The sequence below is a fragment of the Triticum dicoccoides genome, chromosome 3B, assembly GCF_002162155.2.
Source record: "Triticum dicoccoides isolate Atlit2015 ecotype Zavitan chromosome 3B, WEW_v2.0, whole genome shotgun sequence".
Lineage (NCBI taxonomy): Eukaryota > Viridiplantae > Streptophyta > Magnoliopsida > Poales > Poaceae > Triticum > Triticum dicoccoides.
In genome coordinates this window covers 286,767,457-286,787,925 of record NC_041385.1, presented here as the reverse complement: position 1 = coordinate 286,787,925, position 20,469 = coordinate 286,767,457, and the positions used below count along the sequence as shown (strand labels likewise).

At 48.0% G+C, this 20,469-nt stretch overlaps 1 pseudogene; it reads left to right on the top strand.

The window, feature by feature from the left end:
• The first annotated feature begins 3,817 nt into the window (after window positions 1-3,817).
• LOC119279525 overlaps window positions 3,818-20,469 on the top strand; it is a 99,710-nt pseudogene continuing 83,058 nt past the window's right edge.

Here is a 20,469-nt window from a genome sequence, read left to right as displayed (position 1 = left end):
CACTCTTTCGACCTCATGGCGGGCCCATGCTCGCTCAATCTCTCCCTCTCTCTCTCTATCTCTCTCTTTCTCCCCCTCTCTCTCTCTCTCTTTGTATGTCTCGATTGACCTCGCTCTTTCTCGGACAAAAACGATATATCACCATGTTTGAGCTCAATTCGACATATTCACATTGTATACTCTCTCACGCACATTGTCTATCTAGGTCACTCTCTCCAACCCGTCTCACACTTTTGATCACACGACGACCCACACTCGCTCAGTCTCTCTCCCTTTATATATGTAATCGATTGACCTTGCTTCCTCCCACAAATAAAATATATCTTCATGTATGTGACTGGATCATCTCTCAAGCTCTATCTTACGGCCCTCACCATTGCCAAAAGCTCAACCAGACAATATCTCTCCAGAGCATATATATATGTTCAATGAATGTTAGACCACACTCACTTTGTCTCTCTATCTAGATGTCTCTTGATTGACCTAGCTTTCTCACGCCGTATCTTCCACACATTGAAGCTACCTATCCATCTCTCGCAAAGCCGGAGCTATTTACATTGCAAGGGGCACTACAACCATTGATTAATTTCTGTAGGCATTTATTTCGGTGGGTTTAGATTATATTTTCGTAGCATTCGGCCCACAACTACTCCAAACACCGTTGCAACCCCTGCACCTCCCCCAGTTGATTTCCCTTTGGCTCGGTCATCGCTCTCTCGTACGTCCTTTTTCGCCTTCAACATCGCACCATGGTATTATTGCAAAAAACTCTGTTGTTCTCTTTAATTATTATAAATAAGCTACAAAACTACACACCAATAGTCCACTTGGAATGGAAGAAATTTCGACCCACAAATTAAAGTGCTACAAACTACACACCGTGGGGCCCACCTGTCATGAAACAAATTTGGACCCATATATAAATTTAAAAATAAAGGACGATGATCGAACATGCGACCAGCTCCTTCAAGCCGCAGGGCAATAGGCAACATACATAGAACAGAAATGTTTGTTCATATAATGTTTTTATATTACCACAGCCTATTTAACAGATAACATGTAATATTATTTTAGTACATTAGTGGGACCGGCTTGTTAGCACATACTATTCGCCTTCACTTACTGGTGGGTTCCATGTGTGCTATCTCTCTCGTCCCCTTCTGCGTTTAGACGCACGAGCAAACACGAAGCACTCGCGGGCGATGTTGCCATTGACCATATCTGGACGCGTTCACAAGTTACGGCACCAGTTTCACGTACTAGTAGCACTAGTCAATGTGTACGTGCAATGCACGTTAATTCGGAAGTATATTAAGTGCATGCGTATATTAAGTTGGATATTATTTGTGTGTTATTATGTGATTAGCACTATTTTTGGCATGAAATTAACTGCATACTAAACGTGTTGAGCGCTCGACATTGAAGCAGTCTAGGTCGTTCGATGACAAGGAATACATGTGGCTTGATGACGTTTTATATTTAATTTAATACGGCTCTAGCAGAACATTCAATCGATCAAACCATAGATTTCGTTCAGTCTGACTCCGACTTTCAATTATACGATGATCGATCTAAAATAAACAGAAATGATAAACCTTCGGATTTTAAGGATGGCAATCCGAACGTTTTTCATGGCAAATTTAGATTATGCGGTGGCGGCGGGGGCGTCTTGCAATGGGAAGCGGCTCCTCTACCGTGCTCTGTGTGTAATCGGGACACTGACCGACGGCGACGGCAGCATCTTGGCGTACTCCTGGACGTTGGCCTAGCTTCAAGGAAGGCCAAAATGTTCTAGACTTCAGAGCGAGTCAACTGGCGGGAGTAGGCGATTGGCGTTGGGGCAAGGAAGCGATGGACGGCGACCATCCATGCCGCCGAGGTGGGCACTGGCACCCGCGCGGGGACAGTCACTGGCAATGGCACGGGAGAGACATTCATGTTCACGGGCACCGGCATGGGTGCGCATGTTAGTGCACGCGTAGGCGCATGCGCTGGCAGGTGCATGGGCACCTGCACGGGCCTGCGTGTCACTTCTATCAGATTTCGGGTTCCGGCAGACCCTCTAGAATCGAACATTGGGGTAGGCGCGGAGATTACGCCCTCTACCTACCTGCACCTCACCGCCTCGCTAGGATCTATGCTATGAAAGGAACAACACAAGAGACACAGGGTTTATACTAGTTCGGGCCACCATTGTGGTGTAATACCCTACTCTAGTTTGTGGTGTGGTGGATTGCCTCTTGGGCTGATGATGAACAATACAATGAAGAACAGCCTCGCGAGGGTCTGTTCTTGGCTGGTGCGACGAACTGCTAGGGGGACTTCAGTTGCGCTTTCTACTGGTTTCCCGATGATGATCCTTTCTGTTCGTCCTTGTGGGTGGCTAGTCCTATTTATAGGCAAAGGCCCTGGGCCTCTTCCCAAATATTGAGTGGGAAGGGCGCCAACAATTGGCCATTTTGAAGGGGAACATCTAGTACACTTATCTTGACTAAAGTTGGTCCTCGCCTGCCAAAGGCTCTGGTGGTGACGCCGGCTTGGGCTTCACAATGACTTCCTTCCTGCTGTTGCGACGGTCTTGGTCTTGTTGCACCGAAACGGATGCCTTTGCTTGATGCTCTCGCCTGCGCTTGCCCCTTTGCACAAAAAGGAAAGGAGGACACTGCGCGGGCTGGCGCCCACCTGGCGCCCTTGGTCGTCATGGCTTGCATCATGGGCACCTCGTGAGGTACCCCGGCTTGATCTCTCCGCCTCCTTGCGAGCCAGCCTGACGAGGCCGTGCCTGAGGAAGCTTCTTGTCGTCCACCCCGCGAGGCTTGGCCCCTCGCGAGGGTCTTGAGCTCGTGCTGATGAAGATGGGCCATGCTGGGCCGCCCTTTGAGCCATGCCGCAGGCCGCAGGCAGGCAAGTCTGGGGACCCCCATTCCCAGAACGCCGACGGTAGCCCCCGGGCCCAAGGCGCGTCCGGACTTGGCTGAGCAGAGAAGCGAAGGGGCAAGTGTGAAGCGCCGCGGGCCCTAACAGCCCGTGGCCTTGAGCGCCACATGGCGGTTGGTTGGTCGTGGGCGGCTCTACTTCCCCATGACACCTCGGCGACTGCGTGAATTGTCAAGTCCCAGCATGCAAAGCGGGTCATGATTACCTGCGACCGTGGAGGCCGGCGGTTGGCCTCCATCAGCTATAAGTATGGAACGACGCATGCCCTTCCAGTCCATCTCTTCTTGCTTCTCCTTCTTCTCCGTCCTTGCTCCACCTTGCCGCAATGGCTCCAATCCGCCGGTTCTCCGCGGAAGAGAAGGGAAAGGCTCCCCGAGAGGGTCCCCACCCGCATCCGCCGAAGAAACGGCTAGCCCTATGCTGTCGAGGTGAGGGCGCCCGGCAGGAGGTGTCGAGGCCTTGGTGCGAGCGGCCGCCGCCAGGGTTCCCGCTGCCCTTGTACGCCCACCTTGAGGGCCCTGCAGGAGATGATGTCGAGCGCCATGGACGATGCCGCCGTCAGCGCCGGCGGATCACGGCGGTGTGCATTGTCCCTCCTGGAGTTCACGCCGATGGCTCCTCCTGAGAGTTTGTGCTCCACGCCGCCATGCCTCCTTGGCCTTGGATTCACCTTCCTCCTTCCTTCGCCTTCGTGATGCCGCAGGGGGGATACTTGGAGCTCTGGTTGCAGCACACCGGCTGCAACACCCTCGCGACTGAAGCAGAGGTCGAGGTCATCGCCCCGGGCAAAGTATTCATGACTTGAGGCTGGGGCGACATCGCCCGGGTCTGCAGGACGAGGGGCACCCTCGTGATCCACCTGGAGTACGACGGCGCTTCCATGATGCTCTTCAAGGTGTTCAACGCGGACGGACATCGACTGGAGTGTACCCCTGAGAGAGGTGGTCGGGGCCCTGCCGCGGCGAGGACCAGTCTCGCCGTCCGCTCCCTCAGCGGCTCCTCAGGCGGCGGGGGCGCCGGAGGATCCGACGACTCCGCCGAGCTCTACGCGACTTCGGAGACGAATGGCGACAACTTCGAGCCACCGAGCCTGCGCCGCTCTCGGTGCAGGATGGGATCGTTAGGCCGCCGCCGCCTCTGATCTTGATGAGGTTGGCGCCTGTGCCTGACGGCCCACTGTTGATGATGGCGTCTTTTGTGGAGGCACGCATAGTTAGCGTTCTCTAGGACCTGTTCCCTTTGTTCCTTGCGAGGAATCGGAAAGCGCGCCCCGTGGGGGCTTGCAAGATGCCTGTGGCTCTGTTTGTTAATATAGTCCTTGCCATGAAGTAGTGCGAGATGCTTATTCCGTCTTAGCTTAGTTCTTCCTTTCAAACCTCACGAGGGCTTGGTGCTCTGTGCCGACAGGTCCCGGTCCCAAGGCGGCTTTAGCCATCGCTGGTATGCTAGGTCGCGATGCCGTGGTCTAGGCCAGGAGGTGAGTGGCCCAGGGTCCAGCAAGAGCCCCTGAGTCGCGATGCTCAGGAGGTCCCCTTTAGCGCTCAAGCAGCCATCGTTCGGTGAGAAAGGAACGCGAAGTTGCTAACACGGGATTGCATTAGATGCGGAGACGGTGCTGCGATAGCTAGTGTTTCCGGAGGGTGACTTATCTCGAGAGTCAGGAACCGCTTCCTGGTGCGATGCTAGATCCGGGCATCGGCCGGCGAGGGGTTGCCCGGCGAGGTCCCCGCATGCCTCTTCCCTCTCGCCTTTGCTCCCCTTTCTGCTATACGTCCTCGGGTCCCGGCCCTCGAGCGGGTCTCAGCCGTCGCTGGTATGCCAGGTCGCGATGCCGTGGACAAGGCCAGAGGGTGAGGGCTGGAGAGCCAGTAGGAGCCCATGAGTCACGATGCTCAGGTGCCCCCCCTTTAACGTGCAAGCGGTTCGCGCGGACGAGGGTGAAGAAGATGCCGTGAGGGCCTCGCCTGGCGCTGCTCCTTGAAGGGATCTTGCAGGCCCACCACAAGAAGAACAAGAGTCCGCTATGACAAGCGGCAGTCAGCCGTTGGTTGCTTTGGAGAGTTGACGAGGCACTGAAGGCCTGACAAGGTGCCGCTGTGCGGGGCTGCCGCGGCCAGAGCTCAGCCATTCAGGTTTTTCGGCGTTGCAGGGACGGACCCATGCGCAAGCGTTGTGCCATTGTGGAGCAGATCCATCGGTTGGTGTCAGTTGAGCGGGCAACTAGGTCAAGCACGTTAATCATGAAGAAGCGAGTTCATTTAGATAGATGCAGGTAAGGCAGACATCGCAGGGTCTGGCCCGAGCGACTTGGGGATGATGCAGCCCGAGGGGCGCCCCCAACAAAGTGAGCTAGGAACATAAAGTAAAAAGGGGATACATGCCGCAGGGACGGACCCATGCGGCCTGGGAATAATGCAGCCCTGGGGGCGCTCCCAGCTGGAAACAAAACTTGATGGATGTCACCTGATAGCATTAAAGGCGAAGGGGTGTTGAAGTAGCAGACGTCGTGGGCTGCGGAAGCCGATCTTCACGAGCCCCCAGGCCCAGGAGCATCGGGAGGTTCTAGAGGCGCTGGTGGCTCCTCGTGGACCATCTCCATCTCCGCCAGGGCTGCGGAACGCCTGGCCTCCATAGCCTCCAGGATGCTCCTCATGAGGCACTGGTACGCGACGGCCGTGTTCGGCAAGCCGTAGGGCATGCGAACATAGCTGTGGGGTGGGCCTTCGCAGTGCCCCGCGTGTGAGGGCCAGAAGCGCTCTACAGAGGCGGCTCGGTTGAGCCCTGGGATGTCGATGCAGACGCGCAGCCCACCATCCTCTCCTGGATGGGGAGCTACGGCAGGTAAGCGGCGGCTGCCACTCATGATTCTTGACTCCTGCAACTCCTGCGTGATCTGACTGACGAACTCCTGAGGGTTTGGACCTCCTTGCCTTGCTCCTTCCCGAGGGAAACGTGCTTTGAAGCACACCTCCACGTGGTGCCCAAGCGCCTCCCTTGTGACCTTAGCAAGGTCGGTGGCCCTCCAGGAGGGAGCCCCCGAGCCTTGCTTGAGGAGGGCGCCGGGCGCGCCTTCCTATGCGACAGAAGGAGGTGCCCCCTGAGCAAGCGCAGACCCTGAGGGGCCTGCCTCCTGAGGTGTCGGGCCTGGCGATGTCTTCTTCTTCTTTGCAGCTGTCTCAGGGATCCTCCCGCTCCTGCGATCTGGGCCTTCAAGTGATGCGGCCTGAAAAGCTCGCTCCAGGGAGCACACTGCGTCTCTTTCTTCACAAGGCACCGTGATGACTCCACCGCTTCCTGGCATCTTGAGGACGTTGTAGCCTTGATGAGTCACGACCATGAACTTGGCGAGAGCTGGGTACCCGAAGATGGCGTTGTATGGCAGGCGAATGTGGGCGACGTCTAAGTCAATGAGCTCGGTGCGGTAGTTGTTGCGCGCCCCAAAGGTGACAGGGAGGCAGATCTGCCCAATCGGAACCATGGAGCCATCGGTGACTCCAGAGAAAGGCTTGGTTGGCTGAAGCTGATCGTAAGGCACTTGGAGATTGTTGAATGTCTCTACGGACAGGACATTGAGCCCTGCCCCGCCGTCGATGAGGGTCCTGGTGACTTGCACGTTGCTGATGACTGGGGAGCAAAGCATCGGGAGGACTCCGGCTGTGGCCGCGCACTTGAGCTGATCCGCTGAGCTGAACGTGATGGCGCATGCCGACCACCTGAGGAGGCGCGTGGCGTCGATCTTGGGGAGGACTGCATTCACTTCGCGGGCGAACTGCTTGAAGATGCATTGAGAGGCTGGGGCTTGAGCTCCGCCCAGGATGCATGCGCTCACCGGAGCTGCTCCAACAACGAAACCCTCCATCACAGCGGAGCAGTACCTCGGGCTCCATCTCCAGACGCCTAAGATCTTCTTCCCCTCCTCCGACAGCAAAGTCAGTCGGAGCATCCTCACCGGCCAACCCAATCACGCTGAGATCGACATGGCTTCGCCAAAGAGGTTGTACACTTGTTGCATCTCTTTTTTACTCTACATGTTATATATATTGTCCACTGAGCACTCGTAGTAACGGGAAATACGATTATTTTATCCTACTATATGACAAGCAGTGAGGTACCAGACAACTTAGCTATCCGTGATGGACTCTCTTGAACGCCATCATCATTTATCGCTGCGCGTTTGAGCTGTGCATTTGTCGATGGGCCTGGGAGTTGAGATAGTATGGTAGTGGCCTGGGTCCAAAGTAATAGAAGTAGCGCAAAAACATTTTTTAGTGTAGGATTTTCCTTGCTCAAGCCTGCCTACTAGAATTTCCAGTGCTTGAAAGGAAAAGTGAATGAAAAACATAGGAATTGGAAAGTTTCCTATGGTACTACTTTTCATGAATTTGGTGCAAAGGAATGGAGCAAAGGAAAACTGTAGGATTTGTTCCTTTAGTGTCTCCTTGAAAGAAAAACCGTAGGAATTCTAATTTCCACTTCTCCTCCTTTTCATATTCCTATTCATCAAGTACAAGACTAAGACATAGTAGCTTAATAGCATTATAACCGTACATTTTATTGTGGTTTGACTTAATCTCACCATGCTTTTTTGCATCCTGTGATCTTCCAATTGTTGTGAATCAAACAACCAGATTGGCAGAAATCCTATGTTTTTAAATTCTCTGTTTTGCGCGTGCATTCCTATCCTATTCCTGTCTATTTCCTATCCCTGCATTGTTAGAATCCTCAAATTCAAACAAGCCCTTACTCAATTACTTCTGTTACAGATATGTGTCAAAGAAAACCTTGTGTGGTTTGTCCTGCTCCTGCGGCGCTGTGTTCCACCCCAGCTCAGCTGCTCCAACGATGGAAGGGTTCACCAGAGCAGGGATCCGCTCTCCAGACTGTCTTTCGCCGCCTCAGATCTTCTTCCCCGCCGCCGGCAGCCATGACAACTGCATTACCATCATCAACTGAGCAAATGACCTTGAGGACTACACGGGTTCGCAAGAGAGGTTGCACTCTTCCGTGTCTGCTTACGTTATGCGTCGCTTAATATGATGAGATGCTACATTATTGTCGTGTTCACCTATTAGACTCTGAGTCATGTCCAAACTAATGCTGAAACTTGAGTTTTTAAATGGTTGTGGGGTACATATTGGGGTAGCAATCAGTACTATCTGTCTACTATCTGGTTAATCTCCGGTGTCTACTATGAGTTTCACGTTGGGTGCAAACAAACATTAAAGGAGCCATTATCTATATTTTTTAACTAAAGCTATTATCTGCCTGCTATCATTGGTTTTGGGTCTATCCACAGTTTGCTACCATCACTCTGGATTTGTGCATGCACTCCTTACATTATATCACTATGTTTTATTCCTATGCATGCCAGTTATTGTACACAATGGAACTGATCATGTAGAGCAAAAGAGACGAGCCTTGCGTGGCAATAAAATTTCATGCAGACGTGGTTCCATGGTGGGCGCAAAGGCAGCCCCCTGCCACCAATTTCGGATCGTAATCAAGAGGAAGATAACTGTTTTGAGGGGGATTCAGAAGGAGAAGACCACTCCTATTTACCCCATGAGGTCTTCGCTCTAACTTGGCATGCTGATGTTGGTAATATCATGCATATGGTGCCTTGCATTGCTTACTGTATACATTAAAGATGTCATCTGCTTAGTTTAGACATGCTTTGTGTCAATGCCATCTGTTTTGTTTCTTTATCATATATGTGAATCATGCAATGCCATCTTGTCTAGCCTGGCATCATATATGTGAATTTTGCAATGCCACCCTAGTTAGCCAGTTATCTTATATGTGAATTATATCATGCCATCATTTTTTTATTATGTGTTAAATTTGTCAACAATTTTAGTACATTCAATTACTCTTCCTGTGCATCAGCCATTCGGCACGGTCATGGAAAAATCTGGAGTGGAAACAAGGTCTTCAGAGCAGACAATGTGATCTGACGAAGCGCATGTCTTGCTGGTTACCGATAGCTCCTCACAGGAGGATTCAGAGACAGATGAGTAGTCATATTTCCCTCCCGAGGTGCATGCCCTAACTTGGCACTGTTATGTTACTCATATCGTGTGTATGGTATCTTGCATTGCTATGTCATTTGCTTAGTTTAGACATGCTTTTGTGAATGCCACCTGTTTAGTGTCTAATTATCATATATGTGAATTATGCAATGCCATCTTGTTGCAAGACATTATATATGTGAATTATGCAATGTTATCTTGTTGCAAGGCATTATGTATGTGAAATATGCAATGCCATGCTGTTTAGGCAAGCGTCATATATGTGAATTATATCATGCCGTCCTTTTTTGTATTTCTCATTGCTTTTGTTGACAATGTTTGTATATTCAACTGCTCTTCCTGTGCATCAGCCATTTGAATTGGTGATGGAGAAATCTGGAGTGAAAACAAGGTCTTCAGAGCAGACAATGCTACCTGCTGAAGCAGGTATCTTGCTGGTTACAGATAGCTCTTCAGAGGAGGATTCAGAGGCAGATGACTAGTCCTATTATCCCCCCTGAGGTGTATGCTCAAACTTGGCAGGGTTATATTACTCATATAATGCATATGTTGTATTGCAATGCTTATTTTTTACATCATATACACAATATTGAATGCCATCTCCTTAGTTGACACACCATATATGCAATTTCCCTCTGCTAACTTCCTTAGTATATAAATCATATATTTGAATTATGTCATGCCATGATGTTTACATAGACAGCATGTATCTGAATTATGGCATGCCAACCCATTTTCTAAAGACATAATATAGTTATATCATCTCATCCTGTTTACATAGTGATCATATTTTAAATTATGTCATTCTATCCGTGAATTATATCATGCCATCATGTTTCCATCGACGACATGTTTGTGATTTATGGCATGCAAACCACTTTAATAGACACATCGTATAGTTATATCATGTCATCTTGTTTACATAGTCATCATATTTTGAAGTATGTCATTCTATCCTGTTTAGCTAGCCATCATACATGTGAAATTGTATCATGCTATCCTATTTAATTAGCCATCATATATGTGAAATTATGTCCTGCTATTCTGTTTGCTTAGACAACATAAATGTGAATTATTTCATGCCCTGTTTTCTTCCCTACTATCCATTGCAGATGTCTATCTTACAATGTCTGTACATTCAATTACTTTTCTTGTTTATTAGCCATTTCAATTGGAGGGAGTGATGGCAGTATCTGTGGGAGTAAAAACACAGTCTTCCGAAAAGATTGTGCTACCTGTCGATGCAAATAGAACCACGGTTGTACTTGCCCAAGAATCAGCCCCACCACACATAACCCACACTCATGCAGATTGTACCCCTACCCAGTTGGACAGAGAAACAGCTACACCCTTCTAACCCCAACCCCAGCAGATAGACACCCTGTTCCCGTTGACACAGCACTGTCTCCACCATAGAGCACCCAAACACAAGCAGTTAGTAAGGCAACTGCAGTGCCCAAATCACGAGGACCACCACTCCGAACCCGAAGTCAATGCTTAAAGCAGAAGAAGAATTGTTCTCAGGTCAGGTTCCGTAGCTATGGTTCATACTACTTTGCTCTTGCATCACTATATTTACTGATACCAACCAATTTCAAATTTGAACAATGCAATTGAAACTCCAATGGCGCAACAGGTATGTTTTAAACCTGTTTCTTCAACGTGTTTGGCTGTTTGCAGTTGTAACTTGCTCTATGTTGATTTCAGTTTCAATTGAGTAAACAGTCATGTTCTCATGCCATGCACATTACAAGTGTTGTTATTGCTGTGTAGTTTCCCACACTTATATTCTGTCTATGTTGCTTTGTCTTAAATAGATATGATTCGAACCGTATCTATCTTGATTTGGCAACATAAACTAGAATGATATAGACCATGGAGTGACCATACTACATAGATATATGTTTGTTTCATGTTGTTATCCTGTCCACCTTACTACTGAACTGGTTTACCAAAATGAGTTTAACATACTACATTGTAAACCTGAGATGTGTTTGTTTGTTTCCCTTTTAGAACGTGGATAAAATATTGGAGAAGAGTACCCTGTTATGCAATGGTAAAGGAAGTAATGCAGATAAGGTTCAAGATAGTGAGACATTCCTGTTGGTCTCCAAGAAAGCTGATAAAACCTATATTGAGGACACCGAGACAACCCCAAAGTCCTGTCTTGATGTAGTGTTCGAGTTACTGGCTACCACTGCTGGAACCAGCTCTTCGAACTCGTTGCCTGAATCAGTTCGGCTTCTTGAGTCTCAACTTCAAGTTGAAAGACATCGATCAGATGTTATGCGACAGGAAGCCGAAGGATTGAGGAAGTCCCTGCAGAATACAGATGCATACTTTCTGGTGCAGCAACAGGCGCTGGAGGACTTAAGCGTCAAACAAGAGAAAGTTAATAATCTTGCTAAGCATCTTGCCAGCATTATGGGTACCCAGGATATTGTTTCTTGAGCTCTTCTGAAGTGGTTTCAGTTCTGGACTTGGTTTGCTACGGCGTTTATATGCAGCTGTGTTCCCTATATTTGCACTGGTGGCGAACTTTGATGCCCAGTGGATGTAATATGTGTAATAGCCATGATAGCCTAGTGTAAGTTGCTTGCTTATTTATTTCCTTGTTGTCTTTGTTTATTTGTTTGCTTGTAGTCAGTGCAGTTATTTTTCTGCGGTTTGCTAGTGGCTGCAACAACCTATTTTTTAAAACTAGGCCACAATAACCATGGGCTAATATTTACTGTAGTGACACTGCACCTACGGTCCGTAGAAACAGTGGGCCTTCCACGGGCCGTAGAAACAATGGGCCTTCTACGGGCCACTAAAAAAATAGGCCTTCTACGGGCCGTATCATCAATGGGCCTTATACGGGTAGTATGATCGATTGGCCAAACATGAGCCAATAACAGGCCGCATTATGGCCGTAAACGGGCTAGAGTTGGAATCGTCCGTTCATGGGCCGACCATAATGGGCCATCGTTAATAGGCCATATTTCATGATGCTGTGAAAACGGCCCAATTTGTTAATGGACCACCAACGGGCTGACTGTAACCACGGGCTGAATTTGTCCCATAAGCAGAAAATGACAGTAACGGGCCGTAAGTAAACGAATGCTGGAAATGAGCCCAAGAATAAATGGGCTCTGAGAAGGCCGAAAGATAACATGGGCTGGAAACGGCCCAACGGAATAACGGGCCCTTAATGGGTATAAAGTGATGCACTGTTCTTTACAAGCCAGTTTCACCACGGGCCGTTAATGGGTGTAAAGTAATACACTGTTCATTACGGGCCAGTTTCACTACGGGCCGTTAATAGGCCAAGAGTTACATAGGGCCTCATATGGGCCGAAAGACGTCATGGGCCATACATGGGCCAGAAGTAAACACGGGCTGGAATCATATTGGGTGGCCCAGATGATGCTACTGGGCTTAATTCGGATAGGGCGTAACGGGCCTTGGGTTAGCGGGCTCTAAATGGGCTATATGCGAACAGGCTATTAACAGGCTTTACATGGGCCGGCCCGCCACCTTTTGACCAAGTCAAATGGGCCGGCCTTTTCATAGGAATGGGCCTCTGTTGGGCCGTGTCACGTGTCGACGTATCATAGGCCCCTTCTGTCCAATGAGTGGATGACATCTGTCCCAACGGCGAGCCGACACATGTTTCCTCCAGCCAATGATGATTTTACATGTGGAAAATCCCCATTGGTCGGGGCTGTTAACGGGTTATCGGATCCAAATCCCGACCTGATAGCTTAATGACGTTCTATTATGGTGGATGCCACCTGTCGGTCACCCTTGACGAAAGCACTTCTGTGACGCGCGATTTATCGTCATGGAAGTGGACACTTCTGTGATGATAATTTTGGTAATGTCATGGAACACTTCTACCACAGCATAGGTATGACTATCTTGATTCTGTCATAAATTTGTCATGGATGTACATGCATGACAAAAAACATGACCTACTGTGACAAACATGTATCATCACGGAAGTGTATTTTTTTGTTGTGTAGTACGACAATATTATTTATCACATGGTATATTGTTGATAGAATTGCAACTCTCATTGTTGGTTAGGAACTGTCGTTCGATTTCATTCCAACAACAGTCGTGCTTTATTCAATTTTGTGTATTCGACTTGCGATAGCATCTAAAAGCAGCGTCGTACCGATCTCTTGCAATATGAAAAGCGCTAAGGTAGAACACATGGCCCCCCAAACATAGGGTGGGTCGGCGTCCCAAAGTCTAGAACCGTGAGCCTATCTTAGTATTATATTCTCAGTTGAACCCCCATAATGCCCGTACGTTGCATGTTACATCAGGATGCATTGTATGAGTATTTTATCTTGTGAGAGAAAAGGATGAACAAGGGAATGCCTTATTTGCAATTGTGGAGAGGTGTGTGGGTACCTTTTTGCAAAATTTCCATAGTTTCCTTCCTATCCGTGAGATATAAATTGGATGACCTATATTATAGGATGGCACGCACACCATCATCACCAACTCGTCTATACTGTGTTAAAAATAACTACGTTTTTTATAATTATATATGTTATATATATTCCCCTTGATTTTTCTTATGTATAAAGTTGTGATATAAAAGATTTTTATATTTCTTCAGAGAGGGAGTATCTCTCTGTTAAAAATATATTTATGTGTAACTAGTTACTCCTGTCTTTCTACTTCCTTTTGCTGATATGTGGGGCATCCGGCAACGGGGTCCACATGGCATATGCACCAAATTAGAGTGCACAACTGCATGGTAGAAACTCCCCGGTCGTAGCGTCATAGTAATGCCCAATGATCTCCCTCGTCTGCTTGTTCAGAGAAAACCCCCTCTCAGCGATTGCATAGGGTTTTCTCATGGAGAACCAGGTACAAATTCTTCATCCACCCCCGATAAATCCAAGTCCCTTGGTCGCGGGTAATCCTAGGATGGCGGCCGCCGCCGTTGATGCATTTTTCTTCCTACTGAATCTAGTGTGTTTCATTTGTAGTGCCCAAAGTGCAAGGACCCTACATGTTTCTGCGCCCTCGGCGAGACGCCACACTTGTTCCTTCTCATCCGAACACAAGATTTTAAAACGCGCACAGTATGTTCCTTGATTCCTCTTTTCTATCCGGGAGGGTGGGGTTTTTTGAACATGTTGTCGACTAATTTGGAAATTTGGATTGCTATATTTGGTTAAATGGTACTACTAGTACGATGGTCAACACTAATGTGAAGGAGGAAATTATTTCTAGATTTGGATAGGGAATACATCGTGTTCACATATAAATTTCCCTGTGGTGCATTATTTGCTCTACCAGAACACATGTACTCAAGATGCCCAGCCTTGCCATAACTGAATACACTAGTTTAATGGTCACAGTGAAGACAAGCCATAGATATAAGTTCCGAGTTGGGTTCATGAACCAAGAAGATCGCTTCTTTTTTTATAGCTGAACTTGGATAAATTTTCTCAAGTGTTACAGACTGAAATTTGGCGCACGAATGTTGATGGAAATAGGAGAACCTGGTCTCATGTTCACTGCGATCTTGCACCCCGACGTCATTCCAATTGTTCATCCATGTTAGTTTTGTATCTGGTTCTTGCTTGTTGCCTCGATTACTTCTTAATCCACCTATTTTGTCTAACTAGTCACAATTTAAATTTAGAACTAGCAACAAATCTCTCATGAAGATGCTACTTCTAACTAATATTATCTTATATTTGGTGGCATGTGTATGTTTTTTCAGAGTTAAGCAGGTTGCTCGTTTGTTATTCTGTAAGAACTCAGTTGTTACTGATGGCACTGAAGTTGACTCGGACGACATCCACAAGTTCCGACACTTTATTGATTGTCTTGAGGTCCTTGTGGGGCGTTCCAATGGTGGATGGCCATGTGGGATATGTGTGCCACTGCTGCACTCGTTGACTAGGTCCAACAGAGTCGAGAAACTTATGGTACGAGTTGTTTTCTGTTATATATGTTGTTCAAAAACTATTGCTTATACACGGTTGTACATATGTGATCTTCTTGAAATGGAAACTACCCAATTCTATAGTTGCTATACAGATGCCTGACCATGGTCGGGTCAGACTTGCGCTTGGTCACAACATGATGTTTATGTCGACCATATCCTTTCCCCGTGGAGGTGAAAAGATACTTATTCATGGGTGGTCTCAAATAATGAAGGCCCGTCCATCTTGGAGAATAGGACAGAAGATTATGTTCCTTATTTTCCATGACTCTAAAGCGAATATCCTGTTTATTGACCACATTGCGAGTTGAAGACGCTTTCAGAAGGTTGTGGATGCTCGGGGTGGCGCATGGGCCTTGTCCTCGGGTTTGGCGGCCTCATCATTGGTTAACTATAGGCAAAGTAGCACTGTTCGAGGTGTGCTTTTGTACGGTTGAACTTGTATAAGTACTCATACTGCTTTCAACTATGGTTGTTAAATGCCCGTGCTGGTTTCTGTTAAGGTTCTTAAGTACTCCTGCTGCTTTTACAGTATGTCGTATTTCTTCAGTCCTATCTTCCACTAGCCGCCAAAACCAAACCAGCGCCGGCGGGGCCGCCTGCTTCCGCCTCCCACGGCTGGCGGCGCCTCAGCGTACATATCGCCGCCCCACCGTCTCCTAAATCAATAACACCGATGTTCGATGCCTCGTCGTCGTCCTCCGCGTGCTTTGGTGCGCTCGCCGTGGCGCCGCCGTCTCACGTTGTCAACATGGTCAACAAACAACAGGAATCGACATAAGTACTTGGAGAGGATGACAGTAGGGGCCCACCATGTTAGCGTATGGAAAAAGAAAATTCTTCCTCCTAGTGGTTTCCTTACATCTGGGACCCACGACATTGTGAGCGTATATAGTCAATAGAAAAGAGAACAGCACAAGATTGGCCGACACCTGGGATGTAACTGCTCGAGCAGTATTTTTTTTGTTATTGTTGAGACAGAGCAGGGTTTGAACTAGGTTGTGGACCGTCTAGCCCAACCTTGTATTTTTTGTTCACCATGCGACCAACCCAGCTATTTTTTCTTTGTCAAAATGAGGCCAATTTATTTTTTCTGAAGAATACCCAATCCAGGCCTACTTATTTTTCTATGCCCTGATGGGATGCAACTCTTTCAAGACGCCTGCTAATCGTGAAAGTAATATGAAATGGGTTGTGAATATAAAAATAGATGACAAATTGGCAATTACTTCATAATTTCTGAATTTTTTCACATTTTCATATTCCTATTTCACTAGGCTTTAACCTAATTTAAATATATCTTCAAAGTACTTTAACTATGGCTCGACATTTCGGTATTAAAAATAGTTTGGAACCCAAAGAAATACGTGAAATTTTGTTTAAATTTTTAACCCTGGCCCTGGCCAACAAAAAAAACGGACCGCAATAAATTGCATAAGAAGTTGCAATGAGATATATATAAATTATTAGAAAAAGAGGGAATGGTCTGACTTGTGGGCCTATTAAGTTGACGCGTATGCAACATACTTTTATTTATTATAAACGTCAACAAACGATTCTAGCAAACGTAACCGTCGGATGTCAATCGAATGGCCGTCGTGTTTCTTCAATCTCTGATCTTCTTGCTCCCGCCTCCCATGGCCAGCTGAGCTACCGCGCAGGACTCACCACCCCCTACTACTCCCACTGCTGGATAGGGCATCCCTCTACTCACCCACACCCCTTGTTATTCTGCGGTGATGGTAGCCTCACACCGCAGCCGAACCAGTGAACGCTCTTACTCCTCTCCATGCGGGTTTCCACTGCCGCGTCTTCCCGGCTCTGCGTCATCCCCTTCCTAGCCATCGTCGTCGTCCACCACCATGGTGCTCTCGGTGCAGCATGGTCAATGTGGTCAAGGAACGACTTCCATCGGAAGAGTACTGTGCGTGGAGAGGCTGAAGTTGGGTCCACGATGGCCGCAAGGAAGTGCCTCCTTCTTCCGTGCAAAATAATTATTCATCCACCAGACAGCAGGGACCCACCGGATGGGCCACCGTATTTCACAAAAAAAAGGTTTCCCCCCTGACTGGTGGGACCCACCAGCTACATGTTCGCACGCAAGGAAGTGCATCCATATTACGGGCAAAAAAAATGATTCGCCCCCCTGACTGCTGGGACCCACCATCTATATCTTCGCACGCAAGGAAGTGCCTGACAGTCGGGACCCACCTGATCGAAGCATACATATCATTGTCATTCTGGTCGCGAACGTGTACGTACATACTGGTCGATGTAGAGGCGTGTACGTGTCGTTGTAGAGGCGTGCACGTAGCATATACACCTACGTACAACGACCAGGGTGCAAGAAAGTAAATACGGCCATGTACGTACATATGGGGGGGTCTCTCAAACGTCTACTCACGCATACGTATGGCCATGCCTCGTGTACATGGCTAGGTCGGAATAGAGAAATAGTGTCGTCGTCATGTTCACGGGGAGCCAACTGGCTGGGTCAGAATGGAATGCATCGTCGTGTTCATCGGGAGGGCTCGGATGGAACAACTGATGGAAACGAGGCATGGCGTATCGTAGAATGGAGGAAACCACCTTGTGTTCGATCGGCCATGTTCGAAACGGTATCCTGTTCATCGGAGGGTCTGGCATACCGCGAAATGGAGGAAACGGACTTCTATTGGACCTCCTATGGTTGAAACGGGGTCCTGTTGATCGGGAGGGGTGTGGCGTACCGCAAAACGGAGGAAATGGACTTGTGTTGGAACGCGACGGTCGAAACGGGGGTCCTGTTCATCAGGAGGGGTGTGGCGTACCGCAAAACAGGACTCCACGGGATATTGTTCATCGCCACCGTCGACCTCCTCCAGCCTCCACGGGCTACTGGTCATCCACCGTCGACCTCGTCCAGCCTCCACCTGCGAGTGTTCATCCACGGGCTCTTGTTCATCCAGCCTACACTGCGTGCTACTCCACCGGCTATTGTTCAGTCAGCCCTCTCCACGGGCTCCTGTTCAACCACCCCTCCATGGGCTACTGTTCATCTGGCCCTCGAGCGGCTACTGTTCAACCATCCCTCCACCGGCTATTGTTCAACCATCCCTCCACGAGGTCCTGTTCATCTAGCCCTCCACGGGGTCCTGTTCATCCACGCCCAACCGACTCAATCGATCAGGGTCTTGTTCATCCACCGGCAACACCACGGGGTCCTATTCATCCAACCCCAACTGGGAATTGTTCATCCAACTCCCGGCCCCCAGCAACGCTCACTGTTCATCCAGAGGCAGCATCAATCGGCTTCAGTTAGCAGCAGTAGCGAAGGAATTGCTCGATCGCTCGGGTTCAGTAATGCGTAGCCTATAGTGCAATCGCTCGGGTTCACTTAGGCGGCGCCTCGCTCGGGTTCAGTTAGAGCCCAACGCCTCGCACCCACGCGCGTATGGTACGAGAGAAATGTGCATCGCTCGGCCCCCTACCACCCACGTAACCGGGAACTCCCCGATATTTTCCTCGCCCTCGCTTGTACCACGATTTTTTCTGTCATGGACAACCCAAAGAATGTCATGCAGGTGCGTCTCCACCCCGCCCAGGATGAAAAGCCCATTTTCTGTCATGATTTTTTGTAATAGCAGTAGGAGCCCATCACATTTATGATGATACCGGGTTTTGTCACAATTATTGTCATAGAAGTGTCATAACTATGACAGAAAAAAATTTGTTCGGCCCAAAATGTCACAGTTGTGTCTTTTTTTTTGTACCGTCGGGCGGCAAGCAGCTGACACCATGGCGAGCTCGGGCGTGCCAGATGTCACCTCCCTGCCTTCCTGGTAGGGAAGAAGCAGCTGGCTGGCGGGGGCCAGCATAGTGTTGGGCCGCCAGGTGGGTCGGCTAGGTAAGTTGGCCTGCTGAGTTCCTTTTCCTTTCTTTTTGTTTTTCTTTTCTTTCTGTAAGTTTTTAGCTTTTCTAAAAATGCTTAGGCACTTTTAAAAATCATGAAACTTCTCATGCCCACTATATAGAATATATTCAACAATAAACATTTCGGTTTATGATTATTTGGACATTTAAAATGTTTTATAGCATTTAAATGTCATAATGCAAATAACATATGATTTAATCCAGTGACCTTAGGATGTCCTAGAAAATTGTGCACCATTTTTGTGAAAGGTTCTAGACCAAGGCAAAGATGATGAACATTTTAGATTTTAGAAGGGCATTTCAGGTTCATTAAAAAAGATTTTAGTAAACCCTATTTGGATTAAGGGGGTGCTGGGGGTTCTGTCATCCCCATTTCCAACTTTTTGAGCAAAGTAGACAAGATGTAGTCACTCTAATGCATGCACTGACTAGGGTTGTGACAACTCACCCCCACTCAAAAAAATCTCGTCCCGAGATTTAGGATCCTTCGGGAAGAAGGTGGGGTACTCAAGTCGAAGACGATCCTCCATTTCCCAAGTGGCTTCTTTCTCAGAATGGTGTGATCATTGAACCTTGAGAAACTTGATGTTATGGCGTCGAGTGGTACGCTCGGCTTGATCAAGGATACGAACAGGATATTCTTGATATGTGAGATTATCTTGAAGATTAAGCATTTCGTGGTCCACTCCACATATAGGATCCGAGAAGCAACGCGTGGGTTGAGAAACTTGGAAGACATCATGAACTCTAGAGAGGTGCGTAGGTAGTTCCAGCTAGTAGGCAACTTCTCCTTGTTTGGCCAAAATGTGAAAGGGCCCAATGTAGCGAGGAGCCAATTTGCCTTTGATACCAAAGCGATGGGTTCCCTTTAGAGGAGTAACCCGAAGGTAAGCCTTCTCGTCAACTTCAAAAGTCATAGCCTTATGTTTATGACCATATTGCCTCTTTTGACGTGATTGGGCTATTTTCAACTTTTCACAAACAATGCGAACTTGCTCTTCTGCTTCCTGGATCATATCTGGGACAAAGAATTGTCTTTCCCCGGTTTCTGACCAGTTAAGAGGCGTTCGACACCTTCGCCCATAGAGAACTTCAAAAGGAGCTTTGCCCAACCTAGATTGATAGCTATTGTTGTAAGCAAATTCGGCAAATGGAAGGCATTTCTCCCAATCCATTCCGAATGAGATAATAGAAGCTCGGAGCATATCTTCCAGAATTTGATTGACGCGTTCTACTTGACCACTTAATTTAGGGTGGAAGGCGGTGCTAAAGGAGAGATGGGTTCCCATAGCATTTTGGAAACTTTCCCACAATCGAGAGGTGAAGAGACTTCCACGATCCGAGTTAATTTCCAATGGAACATCATGGAGAGGCATTATTCAGGAGATATACAAATCTTCTAGCTGACTAGCGGTTATACTCTCTCGAATAGGCAGGAAATGGGCTACGTTGGAAAGGCGGTCGATGAAAATGAAGATAGCGTTATTCCCTCTCTTGGTCCTGGGAAAACCGGTGATGAAATCCATACCAATTTTATCCCATTTCCATTCAGGAATAGCTAAAGGTTTAAGGGTGCCAGCAGGCCGTTGATGCTCTGCTTTAACACCATGACAAACATTGCAATTAGCGATA